Below are 12,500 nucleotides of genomic sequence, written 5' to 3'. Positions count from 1 at the left end.
ATCCTGGGAAAATAACAACTCACACGTGTGCCCCTTATGCTAACTTGAATTTAGAAACCGTCCTCAACAAAATCCCACGTTCGGGCGCAAAACTGCACGTTTGAGGCCACATTTTCAATGATGCTGGAAACTTACATTCAAAGCTGGGAAAATGTGCTCATCTACAGGCATCCCCACTTAGGGACGTCGTAGCACCTTGACTCGGGTGGCGTTGGAAAGGTCTGGTCCAGGGGAACACGGGCGTGTCAAGGTTGCCACGCGCACGCGCATCCCCGCTAAACAGGAGCCCAAACAAAACTTTAAACGGAGCTACCGAATTGGAAACCATCAATCCTGGGAAAATAACAACTCACACGTGTGCCCCTTATGCTAACTTGAATTTAGAAACCGTCCTCAACAAAATCCCACGTTCGGGCGCAAAACTGCACGTTTGAGGCCACATTTTCAATGATGCTGGAAACTTACATTCAAAGCTGGGAAAATGTGCTCATCTACAGGCATCCCCATTTAGGGACGTCGTAGCACCTTGACTCGGGTGGCGTTAGAAAGGTCTGGTCCAGGGGAACACGGGCGTGTCAAGGTTGCCACGCGCACGCGCATCCCCGCTGAACAGGAGCCCAAACAAAACTTTAAACGGGGCTACGGAAAAGGGGAGGGCTTTTTCGGGGACAACCACCACTCACCTCGGTTCCCCCCATCCCAACTTGAATTTAGAAACCGTCCCCAGCCAAATCCCACGTTCGGGGGCAAAACTGCTCGTTTGAGGCCACATTTTCAATGATACTGGAAACTTACATTCAAAGTTGGGAAAAGGTGTTCATTTACAGGCATCTCCACTTAGGGACGTCGTAGCACCTTAACTCAGGCGGCGTTAGAAAGGTCTGGTCCAGGGGAACACGGGCGTGTCAAGGTTGCCACGCGCACGCGCATCCCCGCTAAACAGGAGCCCAAACAAAACTTTAAACGGGGCTACGGAAAAGGGGAGAGCTTTTTCGGGGACAAACACCACTCACGTCGGTGCCCCCTGTTCCAACTTGAATTTAGAAACCGTCCTCAACAAAATCCCACGTTCGGGTGAATAACTGTGAATTTTAAGGCACATGCCTCTCTGGGCTGGGAGAGTGCATTCAAATAGGAGAAATTGGCTTCATTTAGAGGCATCCCCACTTGGGGACGTCGTAGCACCTTAACTCAGGTGGCGTTAGAAAGGTCTGGTCCAGGGGAACACGGGCGTGTCATGTTTGCCACGCGCACGCGCATCCCCGTTGAACAGGAGCCCAAACAAAACTTTAAACGGGGCTACGGAAAAGGGGAGGGCTTTTTCGGGGACAACCACCACTCACCTCGGTGCCCCCCATCCCAACTTGAATTTAGAAACCGTCCCCAGCCAAATCCCACGTTCGGGGGCAAAACTGCACGTTTGAGGCCACATTTTCAATGATACTGGAAACTTACATTCAAAGTTGGGAAAAGGTGTTCATTTACAGGCATCCCCACTTGGGGACGTCGTAGCACCTTAACTCAGGCGGCGTTAGAAAGGTCTGGTCCAGGGGAACACGGGCGTGTCAAGGTTGCCACGCGCACGCGCTTCCCCGCTGAACAGGAGCCCAAACAAAACTTTAAACGGGGCTACGGAAAAGGGGAGGGCTTTTTCGGGGACAACCACCACTCACCTCGGTGCCCCCCGTCCCAACTTGAACTTAGAAACCGTCCCCAGCGAAATCCCACGTTCGGGCGAATAACTGTGAATTTTAAGCCCCTTTTCCTCTCAAGCTGGAAACGTGCAAAGTTGGGAAAAGGTGTTCATTTACAGGCATCTCCACTTAGGGACGTCGTAGCACCTTAACTCAGGCGGCGTTAGAAAGGTCTGGTCCAGGGGAACACGGGCGTGTCAAGGTTGCCACGCGCACGCGCATCCCCGCTGAACAGGAGCCCAAACAAAACTTTAAACGGGGCTACGGAAAAGGGGAGGGCTTTTTCGGGGACAACCACCACTCACCTCGGTGCCCCCCATCCCAACTTGAATATAGAAACCGTCCCCAGCCAAATCCCACGTTCGGGGGCAAAACTGCTCGTTTGAGGCCACATTTTCAATGATACTGGAAACTTACATTCAAAGTTGGGAAAATGTGCTCATCTACAGGCATCCCCACTTGGGGACGTCGTAGCACCTTGACTCAGGCGGCGTTGGAAAGGTCTGGACCAGGGGAACACGGGGGTGTCAAGTTTGCCACGCGCACGCGCTTCCCCGCTGAACAGGAGCCCAAACAGAACTTTAAACGGGGCTACGGAAAAGGGGAGGGCTTTTTCGGGGACAACCACCACTCACCTCGGTGCCCCCCATCCCAACTTGAATATAGAAACCGTCCCCAGCCAAATCCCACGTTCGGGGGCAAAACTGCTCGTTTGAGGCCACATTTTCAATGATACTGGAAACTTACATTCAAAGTTGGGAAAATGTGCTCATCTACAGGCATCCCCACTTGGGGACGTCGTAGCACCTTAACTCAGGCGGCGTTAGAAAGGTCTGGTCCAGGGGAACACGGGCGTGTCAAGGTTGCCACGCGCACGCGCTTCCCCGCTGAACAGGAGCCCAAACAAAACTTTAAACGGGGCTACGGAAAAGGGGAGGGCTTTTTCGGGGACAACCACCACTCACCTCGGTGCCCCCCGTCCCAACTTGAACTTAGAAACCGTCCCCAGCGAAATCCCACGTTCGGGCGAATAACTGTGAATTTTAAGCCCCTTTTCCTCTCAAGCTGGAAACGTGCAAAGTTGGGAAAAGGTGTTCATTTACAGGCATCTCCACTTAGGGACGTCGTAGCACCTTAACTCAGGCGGCGTTAGAAAGGTCTGGTCCAGGGGAACACGGGCGTGTCAAGGTTGCCACGCGCACGCGCATCCCCGCTGAACAGGAGCCCAAACAAAACTTTAAACGGGGCTACGGAAAAGGGGAGGGCTTTTTCGGGGACAACCACCACTCACCTCGGTGCCCCCCATCCCAACTTGAATATAGAAACCGTCCCCAGCCAAATCCCACGTTCGGGGGCAAAACTGCTCGTTTGAGGCCACATTTTCAATGATACTGGAAACTTACATTCAAAGTTGGGAAAATGTGCTCATCTACAGGCATCCCCACTTGGGGACGTCGTAGCACCTTGACTCAGGCGGCGTTGGAAAGGTCTGGACCAGGGGAACACGGGGGTGTCAAGTTTGCCACGCGCACGCGCTTCCCCGCTGAACAGGAGCCCAAACAGAACTTTAAACGGGGCTACGGAAAAGGGGAGGGCTTTTTCGGGGACAACCACCACTCACCTCGGTGCCCCCCATCCCAACTTGAATATAGAAACCGTCCCCAGCCAAATCCCACGTTCGGGGGCAAAACTGCTCGTTTGAGGCCACATTTTCAATGATACTGGAAACTTACATTCAAAGTTGGGAAAATGTGCTCATCTACAGGCATCCCCACTTGGGGACGTCGTAGCACCTTAACTCAGGCGGCGTTAGAAAGGTCTGGTCCAGGGGAACACGGGCGTGTCAAGGTTGCCACGCGCACGCGCTTCCCCGCTGAACAGGAGCCCAAACAAAACTTTAAACGGGGCTACGGAAAAGGGGAGGGCTTTTTCGGGGACAACCACCACTCACCTCGGTGCCCCCCGTCCCAACTTGAACTTAGAAACCGTCCCCAGCGAAATCCCACGTTCGGGCGAATAACTGTGAATTTTAAGCCCCTTTTCCTCTCAAGCTGGAAACGTGCAAAGTTGGGAAAAGGTGTTCATTTACAGGCATCTCCACTTAGGGACGTCGTAGCACCTTAACTCAGGCGGCGTTAGAAAGGTCTGGTCCAGGGGAACACGGGCGTGTCAAGGTTGCCACGCGCACGCGCATCCCCGCTGAACAGGAGCCCAAACAAAACTTTAAACGGGGCTACGGAAAAGGGGAGGGCTTTTTCGGGGACAACCACCACTCACCTCGGTGCCCCCCATCCCAACTTGAATATAGAAACCGTCCCCAGCCAAATCCCACGTTCGGGGGCAAAACTGCTCGTTTGAGGCCACATTTTCAATGATACTGGAAACTTACATTCAAAGTTGGGAAAATGTGCTCATCTACAGGCATCCCCACTTGGGGACGTCGTAGCACCTTGACTCAGGCGGCGTTGGAAAGGTCTGGACCAGGGGAACACGGGGGTGTCAAGTTTGCCACGCGCACGCGCTTCCCCGCTGAACAGGAGCCCAAACAGAACTTTAAACGGGGCTACGGAAAAGGGGAGGGCTTTTTCGGGGACAACCACCACTCACCTCGGTGCCCCCCATCCCAACTTGAATATAGAAACCGTCCCCAGCCAAATCCCACGTTCGGGGGCAAAACTGCTCGTTTGAGGCCACATTTTCAATGATACTGGAAACTTACATTCAAAGTTGGGAAAATGTGCTCATCTACAGGCATCCCCACTTGGGGACGTCGTAGCACCTTAACTCAGGCGGCGTTAGAAAGGTCTGGTCCAGGGGAACACGGGCGTGTCAAGGTTGCCACGCGCACGCGCTTCCCCGCTGAACAGGAGCCCAAACAAAACTTTAAACGGGGCTACGGAAAAGGGGAGGGCTTTTTCGGGGACAACCACCACTCACCTCGGTGCCCCCCGTCCCAACTTGAACTTAGAAACCGTCCCCAGCGAAATCCCACGTTCGGGCGAATAACTGTGAATTTTAAGCCCCTTTTCCTCTCAAGCTGGAAACGTGCAAAGTTGGGAAAAGGTGTTCATTTACAGGCATCTCCACTTAGGGACGTCGTAGCACCTTAACTCAGGCGGCGTTAGAAAGGTCTGGTCCAGGGGAACACGGGCGTGTCAAGGTTGCCACGCGCACGCGCATCCCCGCTGAACAGGAGCCCAAACAAAACTTTAAACGGGGCTACGGAAAAGGGGAGGGCTTTTTCGGGGACAACCACCACTCACCTCGGTGCCCCCCATCCCAACTTGAATATAGAAACCGTCCCCAGCCAAATCCCACGTTCGGGGGCAAAACTGCTCGTTTGAGGCCACATTTTCAATGATACTGGAAACTTACATTCAAAGTTGGGAAAATGTGCTCATCTACAGGCATCCCCACTTGGGGACGTCGTAGCACCTTGACTCAGGCGGCGTTGGAAAGGTCTGGACCAGGGGAACACGGGGGTGTCAAGTTTGCCACGCGCACGCGCTTCCCCGCTGAACAGGAGCCCAAACAGAACTTTAAACGGGGCTACGGAAAAGGGGAGGGCTTTTTCGGGGACAACCACCACTCACCTCGGTGCCCCCCATCCCAACTTGAATATAGAAACCGTCCCCAGCCAAATCCCACGTTCGGGGGCAAAACTGCTCGTTTGAGGCCACATTTTCAATGATACTGGAAACTTACATTCAAAGTTGGGAAAATGTGCTCATCTACAGGCATCCCCACTTGGGGACGTCGTAGCACCTTAACTCAGGCGGCGTTAGAAAGGTCTGGTCCAGGGGAACACGGGCGTGTCAAGGTTGCCACGCGCACGCGCTTCCCCGCTGAACAGGAGCCCAAACAAAACTTTAAACGGGGCTACGGAAAAGGGGAGGGCTTTTTCGGGGACAACCACCACTCACCTCGGTGCCCCCCGTCCCAACTTGAACTTAGAAACCGTCCCCAGCGAAATCCCACGTTCGGGCGAATAACTGTGAATTTTAAGCCCCTTTTCCTCTCAAGCTGGAAACGTGCAAAGTTGGGAAAAGGTGTTCATTTACAGGCATCTCCACTTAGGGACGTCGTAGCACCTTAACTCAGGCGGCGTTAGAAAGGTCTGGTCCAGGGGAACACGGGCGTGTCAAGGTTGCCACGCGCACGCGCATCCCCGCTGAACAGGAGCCCAAACAAAACTTTAAACGGGGCTACGGAAAAGGGGAGGGCTTTTTCGGGGACAACCACCACTCACCTCGGTGCCCCCCATCCCAACTTGAATATAGAAACCGTCCCCAGCCAAATCCCACGTTCGGGGGCAAAACTGCTCGTTTGAGGCCACATTTTCAATGATACTGGAAACTTACATTCAAAGTTGGGAAAATGTGCTCATCTACAGGCATCCCCACTTGGGGACGTCGTAGCACCTTGACTCAGGCGGCGTTGGAAAGGTCTGGACCAGGGGAACACGGGGGTGTCAAGTTTGCCACGCGCACGCGCTTCCCCGCTGAACAGGAGCCCAAACAGAACTTTAAACGGGGCTACGGAAAAGGGGAGGGCTTTTTCGGGGACAACCACCACTCACCTCGGTGCCCCCCATCCCAACTTGAATATAGAAACCGTCCCCAGCCAAATCCCACGTTCGGGGGCAAAACTGCTCGTTTGAGGCCACATTTTCAATGATACTGGAAACTTACATTCAAAGTTGGGAAAATGTGCTCATCTACAGGCATCCCCACTTGGGGACGTCGTAGCACCTTAACTCAGGCGGCGTTAGAAAGGTCTGGTCCAGGGGAACACGGGCGTGTCAAGGTTGCCACGCGCACGCGCTTCCCCGCTGAACAGGAGCCCAAACAAAACTTTAAACGGGGCTACGGAAAAGGGGAGGGCTTTTTCGGGGACAACCACCACTCACCTCGGTGCCCCCCGTCCCAACTTGAACTTAGAAACCGTCCCCAGCGAAATCCCACGTTCGGGCGAATAACTGTGAATTTTAAGCCCCTTTTCCTCTCAAGCTGGAAACGTGCAAAGTTGGGAAAAGGTGTTCATTTACAGGCATCTCCACTTAGGGACGTCGTAGCACCTTAACTCAGGCGGCGTTAGAAAGGTCTGGTCCAGGGGAACACGGGCGTGTCAAGGTTGCCACGCGCACGCGCATCCCCGCTGAACAGGAGCCCAAACAAAACTTTAAACGGGGCTACGGAAAAGGGGAGGGCTTTTTCGGGGACAACCACCACTCACCTCGGTGCCCCCCATCCCAACTTGAATATAGAAACCGTCCCCAGCCAAATCCCACGTTCGGGGGCAAAACTGCTCGTTTGAGGCCACATTTTCAATGATACTGGAAACTTACATTCAAAGTTGGGAAAATGTGCTCATCTACAGGCATCCCCACTTGGGGACGTCGTAGCACCTTGACTCAGGCGGCGTTGGAAAGGTCTGGACCAGGGGAACACGGGGGTGTCAAGTTTGCCACGCGCACGCGCTTCCCCGCTGAACAGGAGCCCAAACAGAACTTTAAACGGGGCTACGGAAAAGGGGAGGGCTTTTTCGGGGACAACCACCACTCACCTCGGTGCCCCCCATCCCAACTTGAATATAGAAACCGTCCCCAGCCAAATCCCACGTTCGGGGGCAAAACTGCTCGTTTGAGGCCACATTTTCAATGATACTGGAAACTTACATTCAAAGTTGGGAAAATGTGCTCATCTACAGGCATCCCCACTTGGGGACGTCGTAGCACCTTAACTCAGGCGGCGTTAGAAAGGTCTGGTCCAGGGGAACACGGGCGTGTCAAGGTTGCCACGCGCACGCGCTTCCCCGCTGAACAGGAGCCCAAACAAAACTTTAAACGGGGCTACGGAAAAGGGGAGGGCTTTTTCGGGGACAACCACCACTCACCTCGGTGCCCCCCGTCCCAACTTGAACTTAGAAACCGTCCCCAGCGAAATCCCACGTTCGGGCGAATAACTGTGAATTTTAAGCCCCTTTTCCTCTCAAGCTGGAAACGTGCAAAGTTGGGAAAAGGTGTTCATTTACAGGCATCTCCACTTAGGGACGTCGTAGCACCTTAACTCAGGCGGCGTTAGAAAGGTCTGGTCCAGGGGAACACGGGCGTGTCAAGGTTGCCACGCGCACGCGCATCCCCGCTGAACAGGAGCCCAAACAAAACTTTAAACGGGGCTACGGAAAAGGGGAGGGCTTTTTCGGGGACAACCACCACTCACCTCGGTTCCCCCCATCCCAACTTGAATTTAGAAACCGTCCCCAGCCAAATCCCACGTTCGGGGGCAAAACTGCTCGTTTGAGGCCACATTTTCAATGATACTGGAAACTTACATTCAAAGTTGGGAAAAGGTGTTCATTTACAGGCATCTCCACTTAGGGACGTCGTAGCACCTTAACTCAGGCGGCGTTAGAAAGGTCTGGTCCAGGGGAACACGGGCGTGTCAAGGTTGCCACGCGCACGCGCATCCCCGCTAAACAGGAGCCCAAACAAAACTTTAAACGGGGCTACGGAAAAGGGGAGAGCTTTTTCGGGGACAAACACCACTCACGTCGGTGCCCCCTGTTCCAACTTGAATTTAGAAACCGTCCTCAACAAAATCCCACGTTCGGGTGAATAACTGTGAATTTTAAGGCACATGCCTCTCTGGGCTGGGAGAGTGCATTCAAATAGGAGAAATTGGCTTCATTTAGAGGCATCCCCACTTGGGGACGTCGTAGCACCTTAACTCAGGTGGCGTTAGAAAGGTCTGGTCCAGGGGAACACGGGCGTGTCATGTTTGCCACGCGCACGCGCATCCCCGTTGAACAGGAGCCCAAACAAAACTTTAAACGGGGCTACGGAAAAGGGGAGGGCTTTTTCGGGGACAACCACCACTCACCTCGGTGCCCCCCATCCCAACTTGAATATAGAAACCGTCCCCAGCCAAATCCCACGTTCGGGGGCAAAACTGCTCGTTTGAGGCCACATTTTCAATGATACTGGAAACTTACATTCAAAGTTGGGAAAATGTGCTCATCTACAGGCATCCCCACTTGGGGACGTCGTAGCACCTTAACTCAGGCGGCGTTAGAAAGGTCTGGTCCAGGGGAACACGGGCGTGTCAAGGTTGCCACGCGCACGCGCTTCCCCGCTGAACAGGAGCCCAAACAAAACTTTAAACGGGGCTACGGAAAAGGGGAGGGCTTTTTCGGGGACAACCACCACTCACCTCGGTGCCCCCCATCCCAACTTGAATATAGAAACCGTCCCCAGCCAAATCCCACGTTCGGGGGCAAAACTGCTCGTTTGAGGCCACATTTTCAATGATACTGGAAACTTACATTCAAAGTTGGGAAAATGTGCTCATCTACAGGCATCCCCACTTGGGGACGTCGTAGCACCTTGACTCAGGCGGCGTTGGAAAGGTCTGGACCAGGGGAACACGGGGGTGTCAAGTTTGCCACGCGCACGCGCTTCCCCGCTGAACAGGAGCCCAAACAGAACTTTAAACGGGGCTACGGAAAAGGGGAGGGCTTTTTCGGGGACAACCACCACTCACCTCGGTGCCCCCCATCCCAACTTGAATATAGAAACCGTCCCCAGCCAAATCCCACGTTCGGGGGCAAAACTGCTCGTTTGAGGCCACATTTTCAATGATACTGGAAACTTACATTCAAAGTTGGGAAAATGTGCTCATCTACAGGCATCCCCACTTGGGGACGTCGTAGCACCTTGACTCAGGCGGCGTTGGAAAGGTCTGGACCAGGGGAACACGGGGGTGTCAAGTTTGCCACGCGCACGCGCTTCCCCGCTGAACAGGAGCCCAAACAAAACTTTAAACGGGGCTACGGAAAAGGGGAGAGCTTTTTCGGGGACAACCACCACTCACCTCGGTGCCCCCCATCCCAACTTGAATATAGAAACCGTCCCCAGCCAAATCCCACGTTCGGGCGAATAACTGTGAATTTTAAGCCCCTTTTCCTCTCAAGCTGGAAACGTGCAAAGTTGGGAAAAGGTGTTCATTTAGAGGCATCTCCACTTAGGGACGTCGTAGCACCTTAACTCAGGCGGCGTTGGAAAGGTCTGGTCCAGGGGAACACGGGGGTGTCAAGGTTGCCACGCGCACGCGCTTCCCCGCTGAACAGGAGCCCAAACAAAACTTTAAACGGGGCTACGGAAAAGGGGAGGGCTTTTTCGGGGACAACCACCACTCACCTCGGTGCCCCCCGTCCCAACTTGAACTTAGAAACCGTCCCCAGCGAAATCCCACGTTCGGGCGAATAACTGTGAATTTTAAGCCCCTTTTCCTCTCAAGCTGGAAACGTGCAAAGTTGGGAAAAGGTGTTCATTTACAGGCATCTCCACTTAGGGACGTCGTAGCACCTTAACTCAGGCGGCGTTAGAAAGGTCTGGTCCAGGGGAACACGGGCGTGTCAAGGTTGCCACGCGCACGCGCATCCCCGCTGAACAGGAGCCCAAACAAAACTTTAAACGGGGCTACGGAAAAGGGGAGGGCTTTTTCGGGGACAACCACCACTCACCTCGGTTCCCCCCATCCCAACTTGAATTTAGAAACCGTCCCCAGCCAAATCCCACGTTCGGGGGCAAAACTGCTCGTTTGAGGCCACATTTTCAATGATACTGGAAACTTACATTCAAAGTTGGGAAAAGGTGTTCATTTACAGGCATCTCCACTTAGGGACGTCGTAGCACCTTAACTCAGGCGGCGTTAGAAAGGTCTGGTCCAGGGGAACACGGGCGTGTCAAGGTTGCCACGCGCACGCGCATCCCCGCTAAACAGGAGCCCAAACAAAACTTTAAACGGGGCTACGGAAAAGGGGAGAGCTTTTTCGGGGACAAACACCACTCACGTCGGTGCCCCCTGTTCCAACTTGAATTTAGAAACCGTCCTCAACAAAATCCCACGTTCGGGTGAATAACTGTGAATTTTAAGGCACATGCCTCTCTGGGCTGGGAGAGTGCATTCAAATAGGAGAAATTGGCTTCATTTAGAGGCATCCCCACTTGGGGACGTCGTAGCACCTTGACTCAGGCGGCGTTGGAAAGGTCTGGACCAGGGGAACACGGGGGTGTCAAGTTTGCCACGCGCACGCGCTTCCCCGCTGAACAGGAGCCCAAACAGAACTTTAAACGGGGCTACGGAAAAGGGGAGGGCTTTTTCGGGGACAACCACCACTCACCTCGGTGCCCCCCATCCCAACTTGAATATAGAAACCGTCCCCAGCCAAATCCCACGTTCGGGGGCAAAACTGCTCGTTTGAGGCCACATTTTCAATGATACTGGAAACTTACATTCAAAGTTGGGAAAATGTGCTCATCTACAGGCATCCCCACTTGGGGACGTCGTAGCACCTTGACTCAGGCGGCGTTGGAAAGGTCTGGACCAGGGGAACACGGGGGTGTCAAGTTTGCCACGCGCACGCGCTTCCCCGCTGAACAGGAGCCCAAACAAAACTTTAAACGGGGCTACGGAAAAGGGGAGAGCTTTTTCGGGGACAACCACCACTCACCTCGGTGCCCCCCATCCCAACTTGAATATAGAAACCGTCCCCAGCCAAATCCCACGTTCGGGCGAATAACTGTGAATTTTAAGCCCCTTTTCCTCTCAAGCTGGAAACGTGCAAAGTTGGGAAAAGGTGTTCATTTAGAGGCATCTCCACTTAGGGACGTCGTAGCACCTTAACTCAGGCGGCGTTGGAAAGGTCTGGTCCAGGGGAACACGGGGGTGTCAAGGTTGCCACGCGCACGCGCTTCCCCGCTGAACAGGAGCCCAAACAAAACTTTAAACGGGGCTACGGAAAAGGGGAGGGCTTTTTCGGGGACAACCACCACTCACCTCGGTGCCCCCCGTCCCAACTTGAACTTAGAAACCGTCCCCAGCGAAATCCCACGTTCGGGCGAATAACTGTGAATTTTAAGCCCCTTTTTCTCTCAAGCTGGAAACGTGCAAAGTTGGGAAAAGGTGTTCATTTAGAGGCATCTCCACTTAGGGACGTCGTAGCACCTTAACTCAGGCGGCGTTGGAAAGGTCTGGTCCAGGGGAACACGGGGGTGTCAAGGTTGCCACGCGCACGCGCATCTCCGCGACGCTGCGAGCGAAACAAATTTTCAAACGCGCACACCGAAATGGGGACACTTTTTTCGGGGACAAACACCACTCACCTCGGTGCCCCCCATCCCAACTTGAATATAGAAACCGTCCCCAGCCAAATCCCACGTTCGGGCGAATAACTGTGAATTTTAAGCCCCTTTTCCTCTCAAGCTGGAAACGTGCAAAGTTGGGAAAAGGTGTTCATTTAGAGGCATCTCCACTTAGGGACGTCGTAGCACCTTAACTCAGGCGGCGTTGGAAAGGTCTGGTCCAGGGGAACACGGGGGTGTCAAGGTTGCCACGCGCACGCGCATCTCCGCGACGCTGCGAGCGAAACAAATTTTCAAACGCGCACACCGAAATGGGGACACTTTTTTCGGGGAAAATAACCACACACACCGCTGCCCCTTGCCCTCACTTGAAGAACAAAACCATCCCCAGCCAAATCACACGTTCGGGCGCCAAACGGTGCATTTGACACCCACAAAATACAAGTCAAACACACTCTCACACTGCAAAAGTTGGGAGCCCCGGGGAACAACACTACTCTCTCGGCCTCCCCGGGGAACAGAGCCCCCAGGGCGGCCAGCACACCTCCGGGGAGGACCCCCCCTGCACCACCTGATCACCGTGGGGCCCTGTTCACCCACTCTTAAGCACCCCCCCTGTGTTAAAACCAAAATAACCCCACTTTAAGAAGTACGTGCCCCTG

This window comes from Osmerus mordax, unplaced genomic scaffold, assembly GCF_038355195.1.
Source record: "Osmerus mordax isolate fOsmMor3 unplaced genomic scaffold, fOsmMor3.pri Scaffold_68, whole genome shotgun sequence".
NCBI classification, from domain to species: Eukaryota; Metazoa; Chordata; class Actinopteri; order Osmeriformes; family Osmeridae; genus Osmerus; species Osmerus mordax.
This window is presented reverse-complemented; position numbering follows the sequence as displayed.